Genomic DNA, 27,606 nt, shown 5'->3' on the forward strand with positions numbered 1-27,606 from the left:
CACATAAAATAACAAATACCTATCTGGAAATGGTTTGTGTTTGCATGTCAACACAGCAGGCCGCCGGTCTGACATCGTGTCATTATTGCATTTAGACTTTGGACAGTAATCTGATGACCATACAAACAGCAGCGGACCTCAGGAGACCCTTGATTCCAGAGAATTACAGAAAAACACGGACATGGCTGTGACTTTTTACTCATACAGACTGCCCTTTTCAAACAAGCTTCACAATTTTCTCCGCGCCTACTCATGTTGACGACCGCAGTGTTACCTCCTCTTCTTTTTCAGGTTTCTCACAAAGGTCACGGGAAGATCTCTAGAAGTCAATTTCTGTTAATTATTTGAGGTTTCCCTGAGTACGTGTTGTTAAAACTTTGCACGATGCCAGATAAATTCTGAATTTTCTGTTCGAAAATTATTTCTCGCAAAAAAATAGTGGACATAATTGTGGAAGAATGTTTGTCTTTTCCAAGTAATATTTTCCATCTCCAAATAATTTCTTACAATATTTTGAAAATGCATTTCTTTTGTTTTTTAAGAATTTGGGTTGTGGAGTTATATTTTTTTCTCATGCAAATTTCACTAAACTTCACCTCCCCTTGTTTAGGACTTTACTTTCTAACCACAGTTTTGTTTTGGAAATTTTGTCCACAACATCCTGCTGGGAGAGAGCGCATTAGTATTTAGTAGAATTCTATATTTTAAGTAGCCATTTGGACCCACACATGCACACTTTATGTGTGTGTGTGTGTGTGTGTGTGTGAGTTCAAATCACGACTGCCAAAATCTTACATAAACACCCACACAGACAGAGCAGACAGAACCTCTTTGCCACGAAGCACACAGAACATTAAACAAGTGGAGCGTCTTGGCCATTAAATATAAGGGAAAAAAAAAAGGTTTGGAAACTAATCGAATCAATAAGGCGAGCTGAGCAGCTGCCCGGGAATCAGCAGCGTCAAGCCGCGCCGCCGACTGGACCAGGGGCTTCCAGAGCATTAAAAAGATCCGCCTGGCTGCACAGGGATCCCACCTGGTCGGGAGGAGGGGGGCACCACTTAGAACCAGAACCCATGGGTTCCGGTGGCTCCGGAGCACCGCGGAGCAACTGTATAAACCGCACACTTCTGTCAAAATGCTGAATGGGAAAAATAATTTTCAAAGACAGGAAATCGAGTTCAGTCAGATAAAAGGCCGAAGAGTGAGCGGGCAAAGGGAAAGAAGAAACGGGAAAAGTAATGAAGCGGGGAGAGGGGGGAGGGAGGGACGGAAAGGAAAGAAAGCTAGATGGGATGGAGAGAGGGATGAAACGGATAAACACAAGAAAGGAACAAACGGCAAAAGCAAAATTAAACATGAGCGGGAAAAATTACATTTAGAAACAGATCTGAGAATTATTAGGGCAGTGCAATTTTAATGTCAATGTGTTATATTGGACTATTTTGTAATATCGTTGTGGTGCAACCCTTACAGTAAGCTCACATCGTAAAATGTAATTTCAAGATAACTGTATATCACTGTAATGCAACTACAATAACGTAGCAGAACAGTTTCAGTGTCAGTGTAATATTATTACAGTATTATTGTTGCAGCTTTACAGTAATTGTACTTGAAAATCGCAGCCATAGTAGCATGAGGTCATCATCATTGCTGACTGACAGAAGTAAAACTGTATCAAGTCCTGCTGTCCTCAGTTGACGGCATACTCGACCTACAGCGTTTCGTGGTTCTGTGGCCATCTCCCGCACATTTTTGCACAAGTTCTTGTTCCGTCATCCCAACGTAGGGCGTTAGTTGCACTGAAAAAAAATTTGTGCAGATGCTCAATGGCAAGCGGGGCAAACTAACAGTGTCACACTGCACTATACAAGGAAGGCAGCTTTGTTGACAATCGCCATTTATGAGCCATATTGGAATGTGTTTCTTTCGTATCTGCTGTTTTTTTGGGAGCCATTTTGCCCTCCAACGTTTTTTGGTCCGTATGTGAGTTGACCTATAGCTCAAATCCCACAGTAGGATCAGAATTCAGTCTTAAGTCAAGGACCCCCTGTAGATCTTAACTTTAGCATTGCAGGATCATTCAATGTCACTGCCATATTTTGAACTATTTCATAATATCGTTGCAGTGTAACCCCAATAGCACGGTGATATCATACTTGCATATTAAATTGCAATTTCCAGGCTAATGGTCATACAATTGTATTGGCTCTCCAACAGCGATGCAGAATTACTAAGAAGTGGTATTATTATACTGGGAAGATGGATTTGTTTACATTAACTGCTTGTAGGCTATATTGGATTATGCCACATTCAATTTGTTCCACTAGTGTTGTTTTTTTAACTTTTTGCCCTTCGCTATAGCTCTGAGTCTATTGTTTTGTTTTCCGTATATTGTTTTTATGTCTTTGATTATGATATCATGATTTTACCACTGTATTAGCGTTGATGAGTGACATAGGTGCTTATGTAGAGAATGTGAGATCCCATCCCCCACACTATTTGTACCCATCTATTGCTTTGGTCTTACTGCATTCGTACCACAATAAACATTACAGGATGTTGTTGTGATTTTACTGCTGTGGTATTATCGCGGTATGATGGCAGCAGTATTGTAACATCTTGGCGGAGTGGCTGATGTATTCATCATTGTAGCACTGTGGTATTCCTGTGGAGTGGTATTTGAACATCAGTGCAGAATTGGGGAAGCTTAATGTGGTTTCTGTTGAGTTTTGGATGAAATTCTTGCAGGTTGGTTTTTCAGAAGCAGCACAACAACCTGAAAGCGGACACAGCTTTCTGACAACATGATGGAAAACGTTCCGCGCTCCTGGATGGCAGCGGGTGTATTCGTGACCGTCGCCATATGACGGCAAGCCGCCACCAGTCGCCTTAACGTTTTCCCACGTCGTCAGAGCCGCAGCCTGTCGCTGGCGGGGCAGAGGAACGGGCGTCACGTGATCCAATCCATCTGCTCGCCGTCATCCTCAAAGATCCTCATGCCACACACGCGCGCACACACGCATGCGGCAGCGTGCTCACTCATCACACGTGCATCTCTGAATCCAATGCTGGCCCAAACATTACGCCAGCTGTGAAGATTCTCCCACAAGTTGTGTTTTTGTCAGCTCCAGGTATTCAGCTAAGATTTCAGCCTTTTCAAAGTATCCTTGTTGCCTTGCTCGCACAGCCAGGGTTTAATGCTTCTAATGGCGGTTCTAACTAAAACTTCAACTTTCACGACAATTTAGTACTTTATCCCTATTTTTCTGTGAAAAACAGATGAGCAGAGAAGAGCCCCATTTTGATCATTTGAAGGTCAGTTTTAACATAATTTTCTTTATTTTTTAAAAGACATTTTCAGTTTTCTTCTTATCCAGTTAACATATCTGTGAACGCATGTCTAACCGCAATGATTTGAACAAAATGCCAGGGTTTTTTTTTCCTCTCTTTGCAAAGTTGTTGCTTTTATAAATCTAATTCACATTTGCAAATATGAATTCGTATTTTTCCGTGTGTGGTATATATTTTGTGCTTCACTCCACTCATTCACTGCAGACAAACATACTTCTGTAAAGTTTAAAAGCAAGATGAAAGTGTTTTCCCCCCAATAAAGGCCTTGACAATGTTGCTAGATGTTTAAGGTACACAAGTTTATACTCCCATCTTTGGTCCGAAATCGACTCATTTAACACGAAGATCTTCATGGTTTCTACCGGCTTTTGATCACTTTCCGGGTTCCAACACGTTGGGTGGGAATCTTGAAAATGGGGGAATGCGGAAACGCCGGGTCCTTGAAAGCGACGTGGCTTCCTCATTACGTTTTTCTGCCGCAGCACACAAACATTCAGCGGCAAGCCTCAAAAATAGTCCCTTTGTCAGGGAAAACAGCTGCTATTTATCATAGAGACGCGGCGTAAGTGAGAATAAGCAATTAAAATATCTGGGTCAGTGCTGATGCTGAGACGCAGCGGTGCCATTTATCACTCGCACGTTGCCAGCCGGGCCTGCAACTTAAATATATATACACACACACACATATATAGAAAAACAGGCTTAATTATTCACTTTCCTGCTCGCTAAACTTTTTCTAAAACTCCAAAATCAAAAAAGAAAAAGGATGGTTAAAGTAATTAGAGATAATGTAGCACAGAGTATCCCAACACAAGACCAGAGAACCCCCATGTTGACAACAGATATTTCAAGTAAGTTCCATGTTACTTCAATTTGCAATAATACAAACAAGTTTTCTTTCAAATTGTTCCCAATTTGGAAATGAAGTTTTCTGCGGTCTCAAACCCATTTTGAGAACTTTGGGTTGCAAATGCAATTTAGTTTGCTTTCAAATCAACGGTAATTCTTTGAGAGATGACTGGATCCATATTTTCCATTTGTTTACCTTCAAAGTGTGATAAAATATAAAACTTGGAAGTAATGTCTTTGCTGTTACGGCCAACGCCTAAGTAAGGTTTATGGGTCGGGGGTCAATGATAAACAACATAAAAGGAGATTAAAAAAAATAAAAAGCAAAAACTTTTGGAAAAGTCCAGAATAAGTCAGTTTGACTAGTTCTTTTTCCATTGTTGAAAATTTAGAATCAATTTCAAACCATTTTGCGGGTCATTGCTTGCTCGTCTGGATTCTCTTCCAGATCACTTTCTAATTTTACAGGTCACTTTAACTTATTGCTTGCTTATTAAAAAGTTTTTCTTTTTATAATTACCTTCCATTGCGCCCCCCACAAACACACACACAGATTTCAGGTAATTTCTTATGCCTTTACATGCAATTCTACGATTCAAATTCATTCATATCTGGTTAATAAAATTCCAACATTCCAGTTAAACAGACTTTGTTTGCGTTTGTGGTTTAAGGAAAGAAAAAAGTCCTATACGTGACAGCAGCTGCTGCAGAGACACACAAGGATGGAAGAAAAACAATCGAAACCACAGAATGTAGCGGTGGCAGGAGATACTTCAGTCACACCTTTCTGTTCTGTTTGCAGCAAATCAAACGGGTCTGACAGGTGCGTTTCCTTGTCTGGATGGAAATCTGAGCGAGACTGTGTCTGGAGGCGTCGTGGAAACCACTGACAGGAAACTCACAGAAGGCGTTGAGCGGTGGCGGCTGAGTGTCGGCACAGCATTTACAGACAAACACCACAATAGCCTTTGTTTGTACAGACTGTCGTCAAAGAGATTAAGGGTTATTAAAGAATCTATTCTGATCTACGAGGGTTCTTTAAAAGGTCCACCTGAACCCCAGGACCAACAAGAACCCGGGATGGCTGTCAGTGGGGATCGATGGTTTAGCTCCCAGTCGGGTCCGGGCTCTGATGAATGTAATGTGTAAAAACCCAGCTAGATTTGTGACCAGACGTCGCTCATCACAGATAAAACACCGACAGAACCACATCTAGATGATGTATGGATGTGTGAGAAGCTGAAAAAAAGCGAGACCCACGAATTTTGTGTGTCACGCCCAAGCAAGAGGAGGAGGAAGAACTGCAGTGATAAGACAACGTCTGAATTAACGTCACGCTGTTCACCGAAACCAGCGTCAATCAGGTTCTGCGGGTCAGAAGGAGCAGCTTTAGAATAAAAGAGAAGGTAGAATTCGGTTTCCAGTTATCACACCTGTGCTTAAGTTCAGGTATTCATTTCTACTATCCATATTAAATTCTGATAATTTAGGCCTCAGATTATGTTTCTGAACCAAAATGTGGCACAGAAGTAATCCATTTCTGCCCCCCCAGGGCTGGTTACTTGAAAAAAAAAAAAAAGAGAAGAAAAATGCCTCTCTGGGAGGCCACAACAAGCACGATCAGAAAAAGGTGCACAAACGGAACATAATTTGTTTAAATGTTGAGGTAAATAGTAAGACAATAACTCGGGAGGATGTTTTAATTGAAATGATAAAACGTAAAAGCTGTAATTCCAATGAGAAAACGGTCATAATTGCTCCTGATGAGCAGGATGGATCATGATCAGTGTGTTTAATAAAGGCAAAAATCACCCCTTTAAATATCAAAACAAAAAACAAGAATGAATTCATGAAAACTGTGGAATTACCATAATAATTTGCATGAAACCCTAAAAAAAAAAAAAAAAACAATGTGAAAGGAAATACTGACGAGGCCAAGAGCGCTGAGCCAATGAAGTCGAAGCTCAGGCTTCAAATATGAACATGTCACCAAAACGATATTGAAAAATCAACAGAAAAATGTATTATTGATATTGCATTAAAAGGGGAATTATCTAATCACAATGACAATATTTCAGATTCATCACAAAAAAGTAATAGCGTCTCAAAATTGGCAGCTTGCATACTAAAAGGGATATTTTTTGAAAATGCACTACAAATTGAAAGAGCAATTCTGCTGAAGGTACAAGGTGTCTCTGAACATTAGAAAGTCTCATCGAAAATTAAGAGTTCCTTGATGAGACAGAACAGAACCGTAGACGCTTGCACCACAACTGACAACACAAGGACGGGCTTCACTTAAAGATGGGGATTTGGAGAATCAGGACACTCCCGGACAGCAGGTCAGAAACTTTCAAGGTCCTTACCCTCCACAACAAGACGCTTGGACTGGGTTACATAAAGCCACACCTTTGAATTCCAGTCCATGAACAACAAAAAAAAAAAAAAAAAAAATGAAATCGATGTGAGGAAGATACAATGGGAAATCTCAGAGTCTTAAGTGTCCGCCATTACCTGCCAGAGATTTCACTTATTTGCTGAAAGACAGTCATTACTGACCCCTTTTCCCCCCAAAAAATCATTTTAAAAGGGCCCTTTGCAAGGTGAAGTAATCTTAGGTGACGAAAAGAGACGAGTTCATGTGGGCTGAACGCACCCTCCTCATTTCTTTTCTGTTTTGAACATGTTTCAGACACCAGCTTATGACACACAGCTTGTCAGAATGATCACATTTGACCTTCAGTACGTTCTTCTGAAAATTCGTACAAAATCTGAAGTGGGGCTGGAGAAGTAGCGAAAATCGTTGAGAACACTAACAATGCACGCTGTCAAGCACATAAAATTAAATATCGTAAAATGATGATGTGACCGAGGGTAACCATGGTAACTGCAGCACACACAGCTGTGTTATAACAGTCACTACTGTAAAAAGCCTCAGACAGACTCAGCAGCTCAACGTAATGAACCTCAGTTGAAGGGGGGGGGGGGTCTGCCTGAGGGACAAACTTAAGTGTAGAGACTCCATACTCCTTGATTTACATTGAAATCAGGGAGAAATAAACATAGGAAAATGGGCAAGAAATTACTTGGAAATTTTTAATGTACGGAAAAAAAGAAACGGTAAGGAGGAACCATAGATAGGCTGTAATTTACTTACAAATCAGAATTAAATTAGCTGCAACGGATCGTCTATAAAGAACTGAAAGATCTGACTGCATTTTTTAATCAATTTAGAAAATAAAAGTTGGAATCACTTTGATGATTCTAGACGGGGACTCATTAATAAAATACTTGGCACCCAGGTTTCCCCCGCTGTATGTTACTTTTAATGTTTGACTATTTTGCATGCATGCAAATCATCCCCATCCGGTGTATAAAGTAAAAAGGGAAATGAGTGAAAGGGATGAGCAGCAACTCTCAAACTCAACTTCCATTTTTACTCAGAAATAAGCATAAAACTTAATGCAAGGAAAGTCAGAGGAACCAACACACTTTGCACCATATTACCCAGCAGACAGTTAGAGTATTTGCCAAAAACAGTTTTTTTTTCACATGTATATAGATTAACATCAAGATTGTCGTAGCATCAATATTGCACACACAGAGGAACATAATACCCAGCCATTTGAAGGCCCAAACAAGTGGGCCCATATTTTACAGACTTCACAAATCCTTATTCAATAAAGACCATTTATAAAGCCATTCTGTGCTTTAAGCTGCACAGCAAGCAAACAGGGGGACGTGTGTGACAAACAAAGTCACACATGCTAGAAGCTCTCATCAGGCAAATAAAACAAAAACTGGAGCAAAATCAACAGGAGAAGAAACCATGTCTGAGTTGAGAGTAATGGCAGCAGAAGCTGATTATAAACTGAACAACCAGGGCAGTGACCAAAACAAGACAAGAACATTATCCACAATAAACCGCAACTTAAAAGAAGCAACATATGGTGAAGCAGAGACTGGACAGTGAATGATGACAATAAACCGTCAAAAATAATGACTATATTTTGACGTTATAACTTACCCTGAAGGTCTTCATCCAAACCAAAACATTTAGGGTTCAATCCAGTAATTCAGCGTAGAATCCATTTTCCAGGATATATATATGCCAAATCACCTCTTCTTTCACAACGTCCTCGTGTCCATCTTCATTTTTCTCACTTCATTGCCTGCATGTCCAGACCAGAAGACCCTTATCAACAACTCATCCACACATCCCCATCTTTTGCAGCTTATCCAGGATCAGGCCCCTGGTGGGTAGGGGGTGCCAACTTTCCTCTGCCGAGCTTCTGGTGGTTAAGAGTAGCCGTTCTGCACTGAGCCCTTCCAAATGACTGGGCTTCTCATCCTATCTATTAGGGAGATCCCCGATACCTGACTGAGAAAGCTTATTTTCGCCGCATGTGTCCTGTCTCACAGCTTTAGCTAATGAGTGCGGAGGAGGTTCGTTAGCAGCTATCTTGAAAGACACATGGGTTTGCCGTCGTTAGCGGCGAGCTCTGTTGGCTAGCCAGTTAGCAGAGCAACAATGTCAGGGGAGCTAAGCAGCACTTTAGCTCCAAGGGATTACCCCAGTTAGCAGCACAGCTAGCTAGCTGGCAAGCACATGAGGGTGGTAAGTAGTAACTCTTGTCAACCCATCATTAGCAGCAAGGAATACGCGATAAAAGGAACTAAATGAAAGTATAAAAAATCCGCCAAGAAGAACAACTGTGGTCTGATGATTCTTCCTCCAGTTATCTCTTCAGCGCTGGAGCTTGACTTTTTCAGATGAGACAGCGGTTGACATTTAATTGACAATAGGCAGCAACGGCGCGGGAAACTTTGCTAGCGGCTGCTCCTTAGGGACAACAAAACTTTCAGGAAGCGGCGGTATAAGTCCATACATGCCACCCGCCGTGAAATATTTCTGAAGATATGTCGCGGCGGTCTCATTAACGGGCTCCCGGGAGTTTTTAAGCGAAAGCGGTGACAGTGAAACACCGCCATGCCCTGCTTTCCGTTAGCTTCCCGCATCCGGGAAGGAATAAAAAGCTGCGTCACTGGCTGCCTCCGACTTCCCCGGTCAGTCCCGCGCCACGTTCAGGGTGACATCGGTAATCCCAAACTCCACATTTAAATATGCGCCCTGCTTGCATTTCGATAATTTTGCGGTCCTGAACTTGATCTTACGTTTCATTAACTTTTCTCCCATGTCACTTGAATGTAGCATCACTTCACTCTCAAGTGTTCAAGGTCGCACACCACTGGGGTGCCCGCCACGAAGCGAGACGGAAGACCTCCGAGAGCCAATCACATTGCAGGAAACTCTGTCACATGTTAGGGTTCAAAATAAGGAAGCGCTTCATTTCAACATGGCAGTGTTTTTTCTGTACAAGAAAGATAAATAAACATTGCCCCTAAAGTGCAGCAGTAATAGAAAAGGTTTATTTTAGGGTGTAATACCTTTTGAACTCAATTTAAATATGCTCCCTGCATTTGTTTTAGTCTGCAGCATTATTCATATTGACAAGCTATAACCCTCCAGCTGATTGCTCTAACATCGTAAGGTTTTATATTATAAACTTAATGCTTTTTAAGTCTGATGTAACTACTATATAACCAAACAAACCCACCATCCCTAAAAAAAAAAAAAAAAGCTTTACCGTGATTAAAGTGATTTCATTTAATGTTTTTTTGTTTTTGGTCTTTCTGTCACCCCCAAAAAAGCTAAGAGGAGTTTGAATGAACTAACAAATTAAATCTCAAGTCCTGGGTGGTTCAGGATGTCCTCTCCTTAGGACAAACAGGTTGTGGTGACACCGAAGATGATGAACGACACATTTCCCGTGTCATATGTTCAGGGGTGTTTGGGAGATGCACGTCTGTGGAGAGTAAATTAATAGAAAGGGCAGTAAATAAAAAGGGTTTTATTTAATCTCAGGGAGGGGAAGAAAAAAAGCGGTTTGGCAGCGCCCTTGTCGAGTGAGGAGACTGACGGAAACGGCCGAGGGTTTTCAGCCGTTGTGATGTTGTGACTCGAACAGCTAAATTGAACGCTTAAATGGACTGTAAGAGTCAATATACAGGTCAATAAACCCAAACTCCATGTAGGGAGGACTTTTTGTTTTCTGCAAACAATACTTTATATCCCACCGATGACTGTTGCCTTTACACCAAGGTTCTACTGACCCCAAGGTGGCCAGAAGAACGGAAGAATTCTAATGAAGTAAATCTCACGCCCGCAGAGGTTGACGCAGAGACGATTCATCGCGAAAACATCGCATCCAGCCGTTTTCATTATTCCACCCGAACTCGCATCCGCAGGTGAGCGGAGGGCGGCATGTAAAACAGATGCGGTTTTATTGTGCCGCCGCCGTTGAGGCGAGGAAAGCAGCTGCTGTTTGTTTTGCTCTCTGAGCCTCAGTCACTTTCCCGCCTGAATCCCCCAACCCCGCCCCGGCGGAGCGGTTCTGACAGCCAGGACGCCCACAGTGGATTAGATTACAATAAACAAAGGATCAGCCTCGGATCCATCTCCGCGCCGCCGATACAGATCTATTTAAAAAGAAACCTTGATGGCTCCTGATCCTGATCCCGCGGATTACGGTGGGACGTCCCCCGTCTCTTCATTTACTGATGGAGGCGATACAGGCCTCGCTAACAAGCCGCGAGACCCAGGGAGGCTCTGGATAAATCAATGCTGGAGCGGGAGGAGGGTAAACGCTGTCGTCGCAAGGCAGAGACCAAACAAAACAAACCCAGATTGGTGGGAGTCAAAGTGTGGGTCATTGTCGCCAAACGAAGTTCAAGGTAGAGGCGGCGGTGGGATCCGAAACGTTTCGGGATTGCATTTTTCCGTGATCTAAGCGTTAATAATAGATAATCATTAAACCATCTGATGGCCCAAATTCTCATTCCAGTCACGCTAAAAAAAAACACACACAACATGTTTGTTGCTGGTTCTCAGAACAGTGGGGTGGTCGGTACAAGAAAGACTTGGGGGTAGGGAGATGACAGAATACAAGCCGGATGATGAAAAAAAACAAAAACGAAAATGATAATGACAGGTTTATTCATGTGATACTTTTCAAAGCAGCCATTAGAAGGTGGTTCATAAAAACGGGTAATTATCCAGTACCAGCTGCAACAGACAGCAGGCAAATAAAGGTTAATATTACAATAAGAATCAAAGAAAAGGAATATTTTTCTTTTATTTTTTTAACAAAAAAGGGGCCCAGATCCACACATGAATTTAGAAAACATCAATTTTACGAGAACGGTGTTTGTGGAAAACATGCCGCTGACTCACAAAAGGCAGGAGAGAAATGTTTTCCAAAAGACACCGGGGGAAAAAAATGAACCGGTTGAACCAACGAGACAGAAAAGCATCACTTGAAAATCTAAGGGAGGAGTCACCCGGGAATATGCAAATTAATGGTAACAATGCCAGGAAATTGCCAGGAAACTGGATGTGATTCATATTAAATTACCTCTAATAAAGTAAATCAAACCAGATTGGAAGTCATCTAAAGATCACCTGGAACGTTCCTTTGAATTTGCAGTAAAGTACCTTAAAATCAACTAGGGTTTAGCTGAGATGAGCTCAAAAACAAGCAACGTTGGCTCCACGTTGGGAGCCTTTGTCCTCCTCAGGGTGGAGACGTGTCCACTGCAGAAGATGCCTGGATGAAACCAACCTCACAAGCTTTTTCTACCCAAAACTTCTGCTGCAGGACAACACTTTCATCCTTGAAAAAGTTTTCAGCTCCAGGCTGGAGATATTTCATAGCCTCACCAGCTGGAGAACCTAAAAGGCATGATGTGTGTGGAGCACAATAAACCCCTGGAGCTCTTCTCCAAGAGTGTATCTGAAGAGGGTCTTCCCATCTTCAGTGCTCTGAAGACCAAGAAGATCCGAGAAGGATGAGGGAACTAGCTGGACCAGTTTGATCAACAAGCTAGAAGAAGATCTCAGCTGGTGGACAGAAGCTCTCTTACACTGGAGACCACCTTTAACTTTCCCACAGCTTCCTGGGCCTGGAAGCCTGGAAGAGGCTCCGCCCACCAGGGATCGGCATCTGCCCGGCGTGTTTCAGCTGGAGGAGATACTCGGAGAAGACCCGATGAAGATGACTTCACCAGAACGAGCAGCAGGTGGCTCCGTCAGCTGCGAACGCCTCCCCGAATCTGTCAGTCCCATTTAAATTCGAACCCAACCGTCGACTTTTCAAACTCCTTCAAGCGTAAAAATCAATTTCATCTGAATATCCAGAGCTTCCCCTCGGCTGTTTTTATTTTTGTTCTATTTTTTTTTTTTATGTGCAAATTCAAATTAGCATGAGAGACGATCATGGGATTTTCATTGGTAGAAGAAAAAGGAAGAAGAAGAAATGACCCCAAATAAAAGAGTAGGAATTTGGCAAAATGAGACTTGGGGAGGGAATTAAATAATGGCAGGAAACTCCCTTAAACTAAGTAAAGAATCAGTTAATTCTCATGAAAAATTTCCATGTCTGCGCCTCCAACGACGCCGGCCGTCTTGAGACGTTTGCTTTTCATGAATCTGTTCTGAGGTTCCTTCCGATCCGGACGTCCTCGCTGTGAAGGGGGAGGCGTCTGGAGAAACATCTTCGTTTGGCAGGAAACGAGTTCTCGGCATCGGCACTCGGGACGATCCAGACTGTCAGACGTGTTTGTTCCCAGAGAAACTGACCAGGATCCAAATTAGACTCTTTCCAAGAAACTGGAAAACAAAAAGTCTTTATTCATTCACTTGTTTGTTTGTTTCTCTATTTATTTCTTCTTGCATGACACCGTGTTGAGGCAGGATTTACTCATGGCCGACTGACGGCGGGTCAAAACGGCAAACAAAAGCAAACAAAAGAATTTACAACAACAACATATTGGAATATTGGCAATCGTTTCTTGGATGAATCAGACGCTGAAAATAGTGCCCGAACATAGCGGCACATCTAACCCCACCTCAGCATCCTGCAGACGTGACGCTGGTGATCCCCTGACCTGCTACAGAATCATTTATGCTAACGTCTCATAATAGCTAGGTAGTTCCATTCAACTTACTGTGGAACCTCAACTTACGAGTGAATTGACTCGGGAGTTTTCCGAGATCCGAATCGTCGCTCGGTGTTTTTTTTTGGTTCATGATTGGAGCCCATATGTGAGTTAGGAGCGAGCGTGGTGAGCGTTTGACGCCTAAGTGGCTGCCGCTGTTCGTGTAGTGCTAAATACAGTCGGACCAAATAGGTAGCCCGGAAAAAATCATGGAAACATACCAATGAGGTGTGCGTGTTGTGGACTCGCCCGTGAAGAGATGGAGAAGTTGTTGTAGGTTGGATATGGTGACGGAGAGCATCTCCTGTGAGAAAATATTACGGGGATTTGGAGCAGCAGGCGGCGGGAACGTCAGCAGACGAGGCGTCCGAGGAAGGGGCGGTTCGATGGTTCTAAGCAGAGAAGGGGCATTCGCTCTTTCGCTAAATGAAGTTTAGCCATTAAGTTTAGCAAAATGTGTACATTCTATATACTTTATTTGTTATAAAGTACTTTTTTTAAATTCCAAAAAATGTAATAGAAACAGGGGGCTGGAACGGATTTATCGCATTTCAATTCATTTTTACAGGGAAACACTTATCTAAACGTAGCACAGTCCTGGTGCTGCTCACAAGCATCCCAAATCACTCCTTTTTGCATCCCTCCATCCCTATTTTACACTACCTCCGGTAACAAGGTATTTCTTTTGTCACATATTGTAGTATTAGGTGTAAAGCCAGTAAGTTAAGTTCAGTTAAGAGCACAAATTGAAACACCCCAAAACCTTTGCATCCATCGGTATCTTCGTCTGATTTTCATGGCAAATACATCTAATAACAGCAGTTTATTTCTTTACATTCTCTTTTCTTATGTACTATCATTTATTTATGAATATAACTACATTTTTCTCATTGAAAAACACGTTACAAAACCGGGTGGCCGGAACGGGCTTCACGTAGTCACGGTTGTCAAGCAGAACATCCACTAGAGGGCAGCGCAGAGTTCACTTCAAAATTCCGTCTCCGAAAACAGGAAGAGGCGGCAGTGCAGTCGATGGCGGCGGTCATGTGGATGGAGAAATCTCAGCGGTTATGCTGACGCTCTCCTTCTATGTTCTTTTTTGCTCTACGCTGTGTTCTTCTTCGCACCTTAGCATACCGTGCAACATTGCCCCTTTACGACTTCCGCTGGTACTGCTCCATTTGTTGCATCTGGAGCTCCTCAGGAACACATGGAATTACTCGAGAAATGAAAGTCGGAAGTGAGTGCGAATTCCAGCTTGTGTTTTGACGGACTTTCTGTCCGGTTGGCTGTCTTCACCCCCGTCTCCTCTTCGCCTAGGTTCTCACATTGGTGGTGGGCGGCTGATAAAGTTGCATTGTTTTAACGAGTTTGTTATTTTTTTTTCCTTTTCTTTTTTTTTTTTATTTGTCGGCCACAGTCAGGTTGGATTGTTTACCGGATTGTGAGCTGGTGGGAGGTTGGCATCTGTTTCTCCGAGATGTAGCTTGTTTAAAAAAAAAAAAAAAAAAGAGGCATAACGAAAGAAAGAAAGGAAAAAAAAAAAGAGAAGAACGATCTGTAGATGAAATAGGGAGACAAGGAAATGCGAGGCAGTAAATGTGAGAAAACTTAATTGAAGGTGAAACAGCAACTAAAGGGAGAGGAGATAGGAACATGAAGCGAAGATTTGGCGCCGTGTTTCACCGCTTCTTTTAATTTTGCCGAAGAAAATGACTTATTTGTTTGCAGGACGAAGGGAAGGGATGTTGTCGTGTCTGGGGGGCTGGTAGAGTCAACGACTCGTGAAAAGATGTGAGCAAGAATATTAATTCAGTCATTCATTCACCCATTCTCTATACCACTGTCTGGATTGTGTTGGGGCTGGAGCCAATCCCTGGGGCACATGTAGAGAAAAACAAGGATTCCCCCTCTCATTTATACATAATATAGAGACATACAACATTCACCCTTTCATATGCACATCAGAAAAAGACATACAACCATTCATTTTATCCTTGTGTAAAATAGGCAAAATATTCACCGTCTCATATGCAGATCACATAGAGACATACAACATTCACACATCTTATAAAGACAAACAACAATCACCCTTTCACTCTTTCATTCTCACAGGTACTATGGGTACAAAGAGCATTCACTCATTCATTCACACATCCTCTCATTCACACGTCATACAGAAACTCGCATCCATCCTTTCATTCACATTTGTCATTAAGAGACAAACAACCATTCACTCCATCCTTCTTGTGTAACATAGACAAAAACATTCACCCGCTCATTCGCACATCCTATGGAATGCACAACCATTCACTTGCTCATTCACAAGTCACGTTGAGACAGACAACCATTCATCGTCCCATTTAAATGTCCTATAGTGACGTACGACATTCACCCTCCCATTCCCCTGTTGTATACGGACAACCAAGCATTCATTCTTTCATTCATGTGTAACAGACAAAAAGTATTCACCCTGTCATTCACCCCCCTGCGGGGACGGACGTCCCTTCGGTCCCGTTCCACCTGCTACATTATGGGATGCAGAGCATTCATTGGCTGAGCAATCCCCCCATTTCCCCTCCAACATCGGAAATGCTGACTCTTCCTCAGTTTGAGTCAAAACTCAAAAGCCATCTGTTCAAATTTCCCTGCTCTCTGTAATCCCGATTCCAACTGCTGTAAATCTTTTTTTTTTAATCTTTTAAAATCTTTTTATCTTTGGCGGATGGCGGCACAGCAGTTGATGCTGGAGGCTCCATGTTCTCCATGTCTGTGGGGTTCCTCCAGGTTCCTCTTACAGTCCAAGAACCTGCTGGAGGTTCACTGGAGACACTAAAATTGTCCAGACATGTGAATGGGCTGGTGAATGTTTGTCTCTATATATGGCCCCGTTACCCTGACTCAAGTATAAGGGTATATAAAATACATGGATAAATGAATGAATGAATTTTTTTTTACCTTTTTATAAGCTGATCTGGGCTATAGATCTTGCGTTTCCACAAAAAAAAGTGCTATTATTATTATTATTATCGTTGTTGTTGTTGCTGTTGTTGTTGTTGTTGTTATATTGTTTTTTTTAGTCATTTACTGTTTTTCAAAAATTTCAATTAATCTAAAAGTTATTAAATCTTTTGTCAGGTGATGCATGGGTTTAGATCTTGGGTACTCACCAATACAATGTAATATTATTATTATTACTATTATTATTATTATTAGTAGTAGTAGTAGTAGTAATAGTAGTAGTAGTAGTAGTAGTAGGAGGAGGAGCTAGAGTAGTATTGTTGCTAATATCATAATTATTTTTATCTGGAAGGGATTCCATATTTTGCATTGATTTTAATATTTCAATATATCTAAGAGTAATCTCATAATTTCTTCTTTTTTTTTTGTGAATCTAAACTTTATGAAATTATCTATACTTCCTTGAGTTCCAGTTAACTTCTAGCTAGTTTTTAGTTAATTTGTTGCAACCTCTTGATAATTTCTTGCCAATGTTTTTACATTACATTATATTCACAATTATTCTGAGTATAATTTTTTTTTTAACCTATTGTTTTTTTATATTTATGGATTATTTTTGGCAGGAAGTACTTCACAGACAGGAAGTGTTTCCCCACTTCCTGGTGTTTTAGCCCGCCAGATGCCCCCCCCAGGAGGTGCAGCTGGTGGATTTCATCGAGCTCCCATGGCGATGGGGGGGGGTCAAAGGTCGGGCCGAGATGCGGCGCCCACAGTGTGTCAGAACACGCCACCGCTGCGACAGGTGACCCGGCCAGCGCCGGGTATTGATCCTGCGACAAGCGGACGCCATTAACCAGGTTCTGCATTTCAAAGGTGGGAGATGAAACGCAGCGGTGGGGAAGGGGGTTAGTTGCGGTGGGGGCGTGAGGAGCGGGACTGCTGATTAAAGGATCCGTCTGCGGCGAGAACGAGAACACACAACTCATTGTCTGACGGCGAAGGTTGAAAGGGAAATAAAATATTTAATGTGTGACGGGAGACACAACCGAAAACACAAATAATAACATCGGCACCCGCCGGGGACCAATCAGACGAGAGCAGGGGGACGTCGGCGGACGTCATGTGAACGTCACTGGATGATCAATAATCGATTGATGGACCTGAAAAACAGCATGAAAGGGAAAGATAGAGTTTTTAAAAGTCCCCTTATTCAGACAGCGGGATTAAACAAGAAACATTCAAGGAAGACGCAATATACCAAGTTGAAATGGATGGCAGTGACAGGGCGATCAACTAAACAAGGAAACGTCAACCCGCCATCGTCGTTGATGGAACAAGATATGCTTCCGACTAAAATAAAGTCCCCCGGGTTGCCAGTTTATAAGAGTCCATCGAGTCCATCGGGATACTTCGGGCATTGGGTTGACGGCAGTGGCGAGTTCCTCAAAGGTCACATCCTGGTCCGGAGCAGCTCCCCAGCTGAGTCCAGGGAGGTTCCTCCATTGATCCTGAAAGAAAAAATGTCCTTATAGAAGAAAAAAAAACCTTGAAGAAAATAGTCCTTACAGTAAAAGAACAAATGTTCAAATAGAACCCTGAGTAAAAGAAAAACCTGAAGGTAAAGAAAAAAAACTCTTGAGTACAGCAAAAGAACTCCTTGTAGTAAAAGAGTAGAAATAATTGGAGGTAGCGGGACCTGACGAGAGCTCCCTTCGCCCTCCCCTGGTGGACAGGGCCATGTTAAAGTCTCTTCTAATTCGGCAAGGACTCAGGACTCCATCTGCATCTGGCGGAGTCCTTCCTCAACACTTTTTAATTCCATTTTTAAGATTTCCATTTGGCTTTTCTTTATTTCTAGTCCTTGCAGTATCGTCTGTCAGTGACTTCCTCAAAAGTGAAACGTGTTTCTCTTTCTTCTTTCAATCCGAAGGGTGAGGATTTGTCAGCTTGCTAAGGAAGAAGACCAATTTGATGAGTTTATCACTGGAGTGATCGGTATCTATAGTGTTCTTGTGGAAGACGTGATCTAAAAAGTCATTTATGTCCTCGAAGATGTCCTCAGACAGTGTCCAACTTGGAGCCACACTCCATGTCATCGCCTTCGGTTGTCTTGCTTCTCGACGCACCTTCATCCACAGTAGTTGTATCATTCTTGCGTCCAGAAACACTTTTCCAAGCAGGACGTGGTCTCGGTTTCGGCAACGTCCCACTCCATGATGGCAACAGGGGTTGCGGTGCCCAGTCACTCTGCTTATATATGGGCGAAGGACTCGAGTTCCCTGGACACACAGTACTGGTGGACACAGCTGCCACTCTTGCTGTCCTGCCATCAGTTACCAGATCGCTTTCTGATTTCAATATTCTTGGTGGACAAGCGACAGGTTTGCAGCCCACTTCCCCGCACTCAAAACATTTCATTTGCCCTGAGCTGGCATGAACCACGTAGGAGGCATCTCTGAACTTCACTCCAAAGGAGACTTCTGGAGTCTTCGCAGCGCATCCAAAATTGCCTTCCAAGCCTCCGAAGTTCATTTTTGTAGATGATGATCTCTGTGGAACTCACAGATAGGGGCTGACTTGTATGACGGTATCGCCTTTGACCATTGCGCTAGCTATCAGCTGGTGGACAAGATGGGTATGTCAAGTTGCCACCTGATTGCTGATTGCAAGTAGTATGACTTCAACCGACACCGTGCCATTTGGCGTCACTCCCCACTCCGGCATCTCGGAGGACATCATGTCCCAAGTTAGCTGGAACCGCTGGGCAGGTGCCAGCAGACCACCGGCTCAAACAGTTCAATAAATCACGTAATACCATCAATACTACAAAAAAAAAACAAAACAAACAGATGAACAAGTAAGAAAAGGAGTTACATATCTATATGCTAATGTGGGTCAGAAAGTTGTCCAAAATAGCCCAAAAGGACACTTTCATTCATGAGAACATGGTGAGTCCACACAGGGAGAACCCAGGGAGGAACCAGGAGAACATGGAGGATAAACTCTGACAGAAACCACACCAGAGAACATGAAGAATCGATAAAAGAGAACCCAGAGAGGTAACAAGAGAACATCGAGACTCCAGGCAAAGAGAACCCAGAGAGGAACCAAGGGAACATATAAAGTCCACACAGATAGAACGTGGCGACTCCACTCCAAAGGGGGGAGAACATGTAGGCTCCAGAGAGGACCCAGGGAGGATCCAGGAGAACATGGATATACCACTTCAAGAGAACCGGAGAACATGAAAGGTCCATGTAAGAAAACCCAGGAGACCACTGGACCAGAACTTGTAGCTTCCTTAATATGAACTATGAACAATGTGTGTGTGTGTGTGTGTGTGTTTAAAAAAAAAGTAGCAACAAGTTTTGAATGAGTCATCAGAGAACCAAAGTAAAGCACAGGAAATGGATGCTACTTCCTGTTTGCTCCCAAAATAAAAGCCCGCATTGGCTCCTTACTGCAGCATTCTGGCCCGTTCACTTGGCTTTCCCCACAGCAGAGAAATTTGCTGCAAATTTGTTGCCGGGCAACAAATGTCATTAAAAGCAATGTTGGCAGGAAGCGTCGGAGCAGCCGGCGTCCATTTCTGCCCCCGTAATCTGCCCCGTTTCCCCCCCCGGGGCTCATTATCGGACATTAGGGCCATTATGTTGGCCTTTTTTTCTCTCCGCCGGCAGCAAAGGGGACGAGGCACGGCCGCTGCCTGTTTAAATATGAAGGCCGATGATGGAGCCACCGCTCGGGGCGCCACATCGGTGGGGGGGGATGAAAAATTTAAATGTTAAAAAATGAAAGTGAAATGTTAAAAAAACGTCCAGGATTTGGCAAAGAAAAATTTAAATAAAAATTGCCCTGCTGTGAAGGGAGGGGTAGTATAATTAAGAAAAAGTAAGAAAATAATAAAGTAAAATCATAAAAGTGGCCCCAAATGTGGTTTTATTTCTCTGAAAAAAAAAAAAAAAAAAAAAAAATGAAATAAAATAAAATACAATTTTGGTATGGAGGGATTTGGGAGTTCCTGGGGAGGGGAGGGGGTACGAAGGGCTGAAGGGCAAGGAGGAAATAATCAGGAAAAAAGAAAAAAAAAGGAAAATCTGCGTGAGGATTTGGTTTATTTTAAAATTAAGAATCAAAATGAAAAAACAATATTTGTCGACGGGAAAACATGAAAAGTGCAAAGAGGTGAGGATGATATAACTGTGAAAAAAATTAAATGTGGTGTGAATGGAGGGGTAGAATTAATAAGAAATAATAAAAATGAGAATGAGAATAAAATACATAAAACTGGCCTTGAATGCAGCTCTATCAAAAAAATTAATCAAATCAAAAAATAGCAGGTAAGTGACCAGGAAAACAAACAAAAAAAAAAAATAACTAGGCAAGGATGTGGCGTGAATGGCGCAGGAAAAATAAGAAATAACAAAAACAATACAAATACATAGAACTGGCCTTACATGCAGGTTTTATTTCAACAGAAATCAAATCATGAAATTGTATATGTCATAGGGGGTATGTGGAAAAGGCCGAGGAGCAAAGAGGGAATAACCAGGAAAAAAATAAAATAAAATCCAAGCAAGGACGTGGAATTAATGGAGGAGTAGAATTAATAAGAAACAATAATACGAGTACATAGAACAGGCCTTAAATTATTAAATCAAATTAGTTTATTTCAAAAGGGGACAATGCAATTTCATAAAACACATGAATAAAACATGAGTAAAAAAGCCAGAATTAGCCAAAGAGGCTATTTTTCATCTGTAGCTCCTCGGCCATGACGTCAAAAATGGCATAAAATGGTCAAAGATGTAAGTTGTTGGACACAACAGCAACATAAATATAACAGAAAATATAATATTTAGAAAATATACAGTGAGCGGTCAAATGGACGATGAGAGAAGACAAGCTTGCAGGTTTTTATTAAAAAAAAAAATCAAATCAAAACATAATATTTGTTGTCGGGAGATCATGGAAAGGGCTGAGGAGCTCAGAGGAAATGACTAGGAAAAAAAAAAATCATATAGATTATATGTGAGAATTTGTTATTAACGTGAGGGCAAAATACATAAAACTGGCCTTAAATGCAGGCTTTGTGAAAAAAAATAAAAGTCAAATCACAAATTTTGTTGTTTTTAGTCTTCCCAGGGGGTCAAAGGTCGCCGTCTATTCGCCCCCGCCGGGTCCTGGAGATATTTTCCGAGGCGTCACTTCCTCCCGCCTCCGCCGCCGCCGCCGCCGCCCTGCCTGAGGAGGCAGGAGGGCTGCGCGGCGCGACGAAGACGAGGGGGCCCCGGCTCCGTCTGTCAGAAACACCTCCATCGTCTCTTTAAATAGCTCCATCATCGGGCGCCGCCGCCGCCGGCTCTAATTGGCAGGACGTGGGCGTCGATGGTATTAAAATGGCCGACGCGCTGTTCACCTCCATGCCTGCAGCCTGTCAGTTACACTGGGAGGCTGAGTGAAGGAGGGAAGGGGAGAGAGGGAGAGGGATGGAGGGTGGGGAAGTGACAGAGGGAAAGAGGAAGAGGGGATGAGTGACGACGACAGACGGAGGGAGACGAAGAGAGGGACGGAAAGAGAATGAGGGAGAGGAGGAGAGAGAGAGCGTAAAAGAGAAAAAGTGGGAGAGAGAAACAGAGGGGGGGGGGGGAGTCAAAAAGAAAAAGAAGGGAGGCAGAGGGAGAGAGAGGTGGATCCATCCATCATGGTTGCCGGGGGAGACATCCCCTCCAATCACTGCTTTGCTTGTAATTGCTCATTAAGGTCTGTGTTTCTGACAGCGGACAGACAGACACTTCCTCTTCCAACGTCTAAGAGTGTGTGTGTTTGTATGCGTGTGTGTATGTGAATGTGTACCTGTACGAGTGTATATATGTATATGTGTGTGTGTGTGTGTGTGTGTGTGTGTGTGTGCGTGTGTTTCCGCTGGTATAATGAAGCGCCCAATCTGCTCCCAATTTTATTTTGAAATTACTGTCCAAATGCCAAATGCCAGGAATTTATATTTATCCCGCAGTCTCCATAGCACTCATCCTGCTGATATAAATTCACAATTTGTGGATTTTTTTTTCAAATTTTTTCTTTCCATCTTAACATTTTTTTTCTCAATGACTGATTTTTAAAAAAAAAAGTTATTTTGCCGATTTTTTACCCTGAATCCTGGTAAAAATGAAATCTCTCTTTCTTTCCCACCAAACTTAGATTTTTTTTTTCTTTTCCTGCGAGTCCCTCCCCTTCCTGTGACACTTCTGCCCACTAGTGGGCGCTAGCGCCCCTCTTCCAAACACCCCCACCCTGGCTCTCGCAGTGAACGGGACGGATAATGAGCGCGGCGGAGGAAGTGGCTAACAGTCTGTCAGGACACCGAATGCACTGCACCTCCCGGGAGACGGTTGCCGTAGCGATTGTGTCCGGCCTTCCAATTGGCAGGAAGTCAGTTGCGCCCGAAGGCAACACTGTGACCTCTGTAACGGCACATCAGAGCAGCGTGGACATGGAACCGGAGTGTGTCTAATTGCACTAAAGGGGGCGGCGGGGGATCTGACAGCCAAGTCGGCGGCTAATGGCGGCGGCTGACGGAAGCCGCCGCTGCGGTGAGCACTCAGCCCGCCACTTCCTGTTTGTAATCGGATGAGGAGCAAGACGATACGGACTTTTTATGGTTTTCAAAGGAGTTGGGTAATGCGATTTTGACCGCCACGGGATGGCTCCTGCCTCGCCGCCGCGGGGCCGGCCTTTATTAAATCAGGTTAAAGGAGCAGGTTCGGCTTTTAATCCCCATTTTCTCCTTCGGGTTCAAAATCTCTTCACACCGCACCTTTTGATGCTTGAAACACAGCTTATTCAGTATACAAGTGCATATACACATATATCTTCATATATATATAATTGTTTAGGCATCTAAATTGACATGGTATGAATGAGACGGTGAATGAACCAGGTTAAGCTCCGCCCCCTTAGTCGAGCGACAACTGCGATTGGCTCCAGCCCCGCCCCATATTTTAGCAGGACAAGGGTTCGGGACCTTGGATGGATGGGGGAAAGTGCAAGGATGTACGTCTGGATGAGAGGGAAAGCAGCTATATGATGTCTGAACAATAGGGTGAGAACAGCTAGCGAAGGTGCGACAAAAAAGAAAGAAAAAAATCCAAATTTGATGAGAAAGAAAGAGAGAGAAAGAGATGTTTCCGAGGGTCCGCCTGCAAAAGAACAGTAGGAAAAAAAGGTAAAAATCCAAACAAAAAAATTCGAGATAATTTTTCACAAGAAAATGCAGATTCTGCAGAATGATTGATATGACATGTTATTGAAAGGGTGAATAGTTCTTTAACTATATGACGTGTGAATGAAAGGATGGATGGTTGTATTTCTATGTGACTTGTTAATTACAGGGTGAATGTTTATTGTCTCTATATGACATGAAAATGACAGGGTGAGTGGTTGTATGTCTATATAGATGAATAAGAGGGTAAATGTTGTATGTATCCATAGATATTTAATGAATGTACTCATGAATAAATGATTATGTGTTTTCAAGACATCAAAACGTCTCGTTTTTTGTTTATCAAATAAAGTCGCAGGCGGTTCGTCCACCAGGGGGCGTCTCGGCGGAACTCCTCCCAGAGCGCCGCTTCTTCGAACCTGGCGGCCAACGGCGGGCTGCGGCGACAGCGGCGGCGGCGGCGAGGGCAGGTGAGCGGATGCAGCTCATGTTGCCGCCGCTCTGTCACTTTGACAAACACGTGCTCCAATTAGAGAAGCCATTAATTTCAATTTTCGGCGGTGCCGCACATCTCCGGCGCACAACAGCTGACTCTGTTCATTTTGTGGTTGGCCGAGTTTGAGTAATAGAGGTCTTGCATGCAATCTAACAGGATTTTTAAGCGTGATGTGTGTGTATGTGTGGAAACAGCTTCATTATTCCCGAGTTCCTCGGCTTCCAGCGGAGCCGTCTGTCAGCCAGGTAGGGACGAGGAGGCCGCAGCTGGAAGGAACCCGCCGCCCTAATAACTCTGACGCTTTTAGCGTCAACCCTTTGCCGCCACTAGCAATTAGCGGCGTTTAGCCGGCGCCATTCGATGTCAGGGTGACGAGTCAGAAGCATTTTTTTCAGCCGTCTGGTGTCCAAGTGGCTGGATACAAAGTGGATGGAGACCAACCTGTGAGTCTATTTGCTTGGGCCAAAGTCTTAACTGCGAAACTTTTTCAGTTGAGAAAAAATCCAAATCAAATGAAAAAAAACATGAACATGAAGTCTCAGTATTAAGAATCAAAATACACACACATATATCTATTTTCTGTAAATATTTAAAAAGGAGATAAAATTAATGAAAAATGTAAATAATGGGATATAATTTTGATGATTTCAAACAGAAAAATGTTTAGATATATAAAAATGTTTCCTATTGGGGCTGCAGCCAATCACAGCTGACATGGGGGTGAGGGGGCGGGGCTTAACCTGGACAGGCCACTTTTTAATCACAGTGTACTCCAACCGCTCATTCACAATTTACCGTCGGGCCTTGAGTGAACCCGCTGACCGTTCTCGGACTGTGGGAGGGCGGCGGAGAACCCGGGGAGAACCCAGGGAGGAGAACGTGGCGAGGAACCAGGAGAACACGGAGAACCAGGAAGTTTCTTGCAATGAGGCGGAGAAGCAGCAGGTGAAAACACTCAGAGCTGATTCTGTTACAACTCATCACACACACACACATACACGCGCACACTTGTGCGCTCACACATACACACACACACACACACACAGAGCGCCCGGCCGTGTCGTCAGCACCGCCGCTCACAAAGCCTCTGAGAAGAAAAGATTGACTGCTGAATTTTTCAGGAAGTCCTGGAGTTTCTGCAGATTTCTGTGTTCGCTGTCGAAAACCAGCCTGAAGTTTCAGAAAGGCTCTACCAGCTCGTCCCGAAGCTTAACCTGGTTAACACTGGTCATCTGTGGTAACCAGTTAATATGGTTCGGTAATTACTGCAGGTTGTGGTAATTAGTAACAGATAAATACTAGTCAACAATAGCAAAATCATAGCTCATTGACACTGGTCGTCAGTGCCGGTTACCTCGGGTTAACTGGTTAATACTGGTAAAAAAAAAAGCTGACTTACAGCTAATTAACATAGGTAAGCACTCATCAGTGTCGGTTCCCTCAGGTTAACCAAAACTGACCAATAGTACTTGATGTACAGCTAGTTATCACTGGTCAGCACCACACAATCCCAGTTCACGCTGGTCAACAAGAGTCCAATCAGAGCTGGTTATTGGTGAATGACGGTTACCTCGGGTTACTTCGGGTTTACTCTGGTTTGAGCTGGTCATCAGTGTCTAACAGTAATAACAACCATCTGGTGGCTTAGAACTGGTCAACATTGGTTGGTTTTGGCTAATGCTGGTCAACAGCTTTCGGTTGCCCCTAAGCCAGATCAATACTAGTTTATGTCCGTCAGTCCCAGTTGAAGATAATGCTGAATAATGCTAGTCAACTCTCGTTAAATCAAAGCGAGTTATCACTGATCAGCACAGGTCAATGCTGGTTAGCTCGGATTAGCTCAGGTCAAGAAGAGTCAACAGATCTTGATTTACAGCTAGTTATCACCGGTGAGAACCGGTCAATGCCAATTAACTCTAGTTAACTCCAGTCAACAATAGTCCAATCAAAGCTAGTTATCACTGGTCAGCATTGGTCAGTGCCGATTAGCTCGGATTGGCTGCGGGTAACTCTAGTCACCATTGTCCAGCAGTAGTCAGAGGTGGTCGCTGCTCGCTGGAACAGGTCAACACCGGCTGAGTTCCAGTTTCATTAGCTGCTGACCCTAACGGGTACCGGTTTACACACTAACTCTGTTGGTTCGAACTAGTTAACACCAGCCGACATAACTCGCCTTGAAGGAAAAGCGATGAGATCAAGCCCTCTGCGTCTAAGTGCTGTAATGATCCTGATTGCGAGCGTCTGCCGGCGGGGGTCGGAGGTCGAGCCGAGCTCATCAGCGCCATTGTTCCCTCCTTGGCTCCGCCCCCTCTCGGGCCAGCTCTCCTCTCTGAGAGTTTGCAGCGGGAAACTTTTTCGTGGACTTTTTTTTTTTTTTTTTTCTTGAAACTTGGAGCCGCTCCCCGCTGTCTGCGTTCCACACCACGAAACCTTTTCTTCCTCCCTTCATTTTGTTTTCCTTTGGAGGGTACGGATCCCCCGGCGCCGCCGCCGCCCCCGGAGAGCCAATCCGGGCCTTGGCCTTATCTGCGGGAGCCACATTTCCCCCGGGGGAAATCTCCCTGCCTCCACCTTGGGCTCTGCGCTTAAGTGATGAACAAGGGAAACATGGACGCGCTTTTGTCTGCCCACCCGCTAATCAGCGAGGCAGAGCACCGCCGCCATCGCCGCCGCTGCCGCCGCCACCGCCGCCGCCATCTGGCCCTGGAAAGCCACCTGCATCCCTGACTTCCCTCCTCCTCTCCCTCCTCTCTTAGCATCGGCTGCAAAGCCCTCGACACGTGAATCGCTGCAGTCGCATCTCGAAATGGGAGCGACTTCCTGTGGGCGCAGCTTAGCTCGTCCCCGGCGCCGAACTGACCTTCTCCATCAGAAAAAGTAAATAATATTCATTTGTTTGAGATGAGATGAGATGAGAACAACTTTATTTATCCCGAAGGAAATTGTTGTGCCAGAGTTTCAAGTAAAAACAAAACAGTAATAGATAACAGTAGAAAGGAGGAAGAATAAGAGATACAATGAAATATAAATTGTCTTAACTATTAACTGTAACTACAAAGATTTGAAGATTCCCTGCGGCTGAGGGAAGAGGAATTAATTTGGACAAGGGGGGTTCTAATCCCAGCATGGACGGACAGGGATAGGAGCCAATCACAGCAGTCATTTGGATAAGGGGCGGGGTTTTATTTGGGCATGTCCATCACTCATTCTTGTCACATAGAGCACAACATCAACGAAATTGGAACGCCGCATTTAACCCATCATGGAGGAACCATGAGCAGAGGGCAGTTGAGGAACAGCACTAGGGGAGCAGTTAGGGGTTCGGCGTCTTGCTCAACAACACTTCGACAGGCTAGGAGTTGCCGAAAATGAAACCAGGACGAGGGAGGAATAACCTTACCGATGGGAAATTTTGAGTTTTCAATAAACCTGCTGGCTTTTCTGGACTGTGTGAGGAAGATGGAGAACCCTGGTAGGAGAACATGGGTTCTTTCTGGAAGAAACCCGGCTTGATCATGCAGCAAAACCTTCCCGATCAGAGGTTCCAGCGCTCTCTGAGCTTCCAAAAAGAAAGAAAAAAAAGAAAAACCGCGCCTGCGGTTGTTCTCAACGTGAGTCAGAACGTCAGAGGAAGGTGTTTGTTCCTCCTCCCCCCCGATGGCTCTCC

Source organism: Fistularia commersonii, chromosome 31 (genome assembly GCF_037954325.1).
Source record: "Fistularia commersonii isolate RoL2024-O1a breed Wild chromosome 31, RoL_Fcom_v1.0, whole genome shotgun sequence".
Classification (NCBI taxonomy): Eukaryota; Metazoa; Chordata; class Actinopteri; order Syngnathiformes; family Fistulariidae; genus Fistularia; species Fistularia commersonii.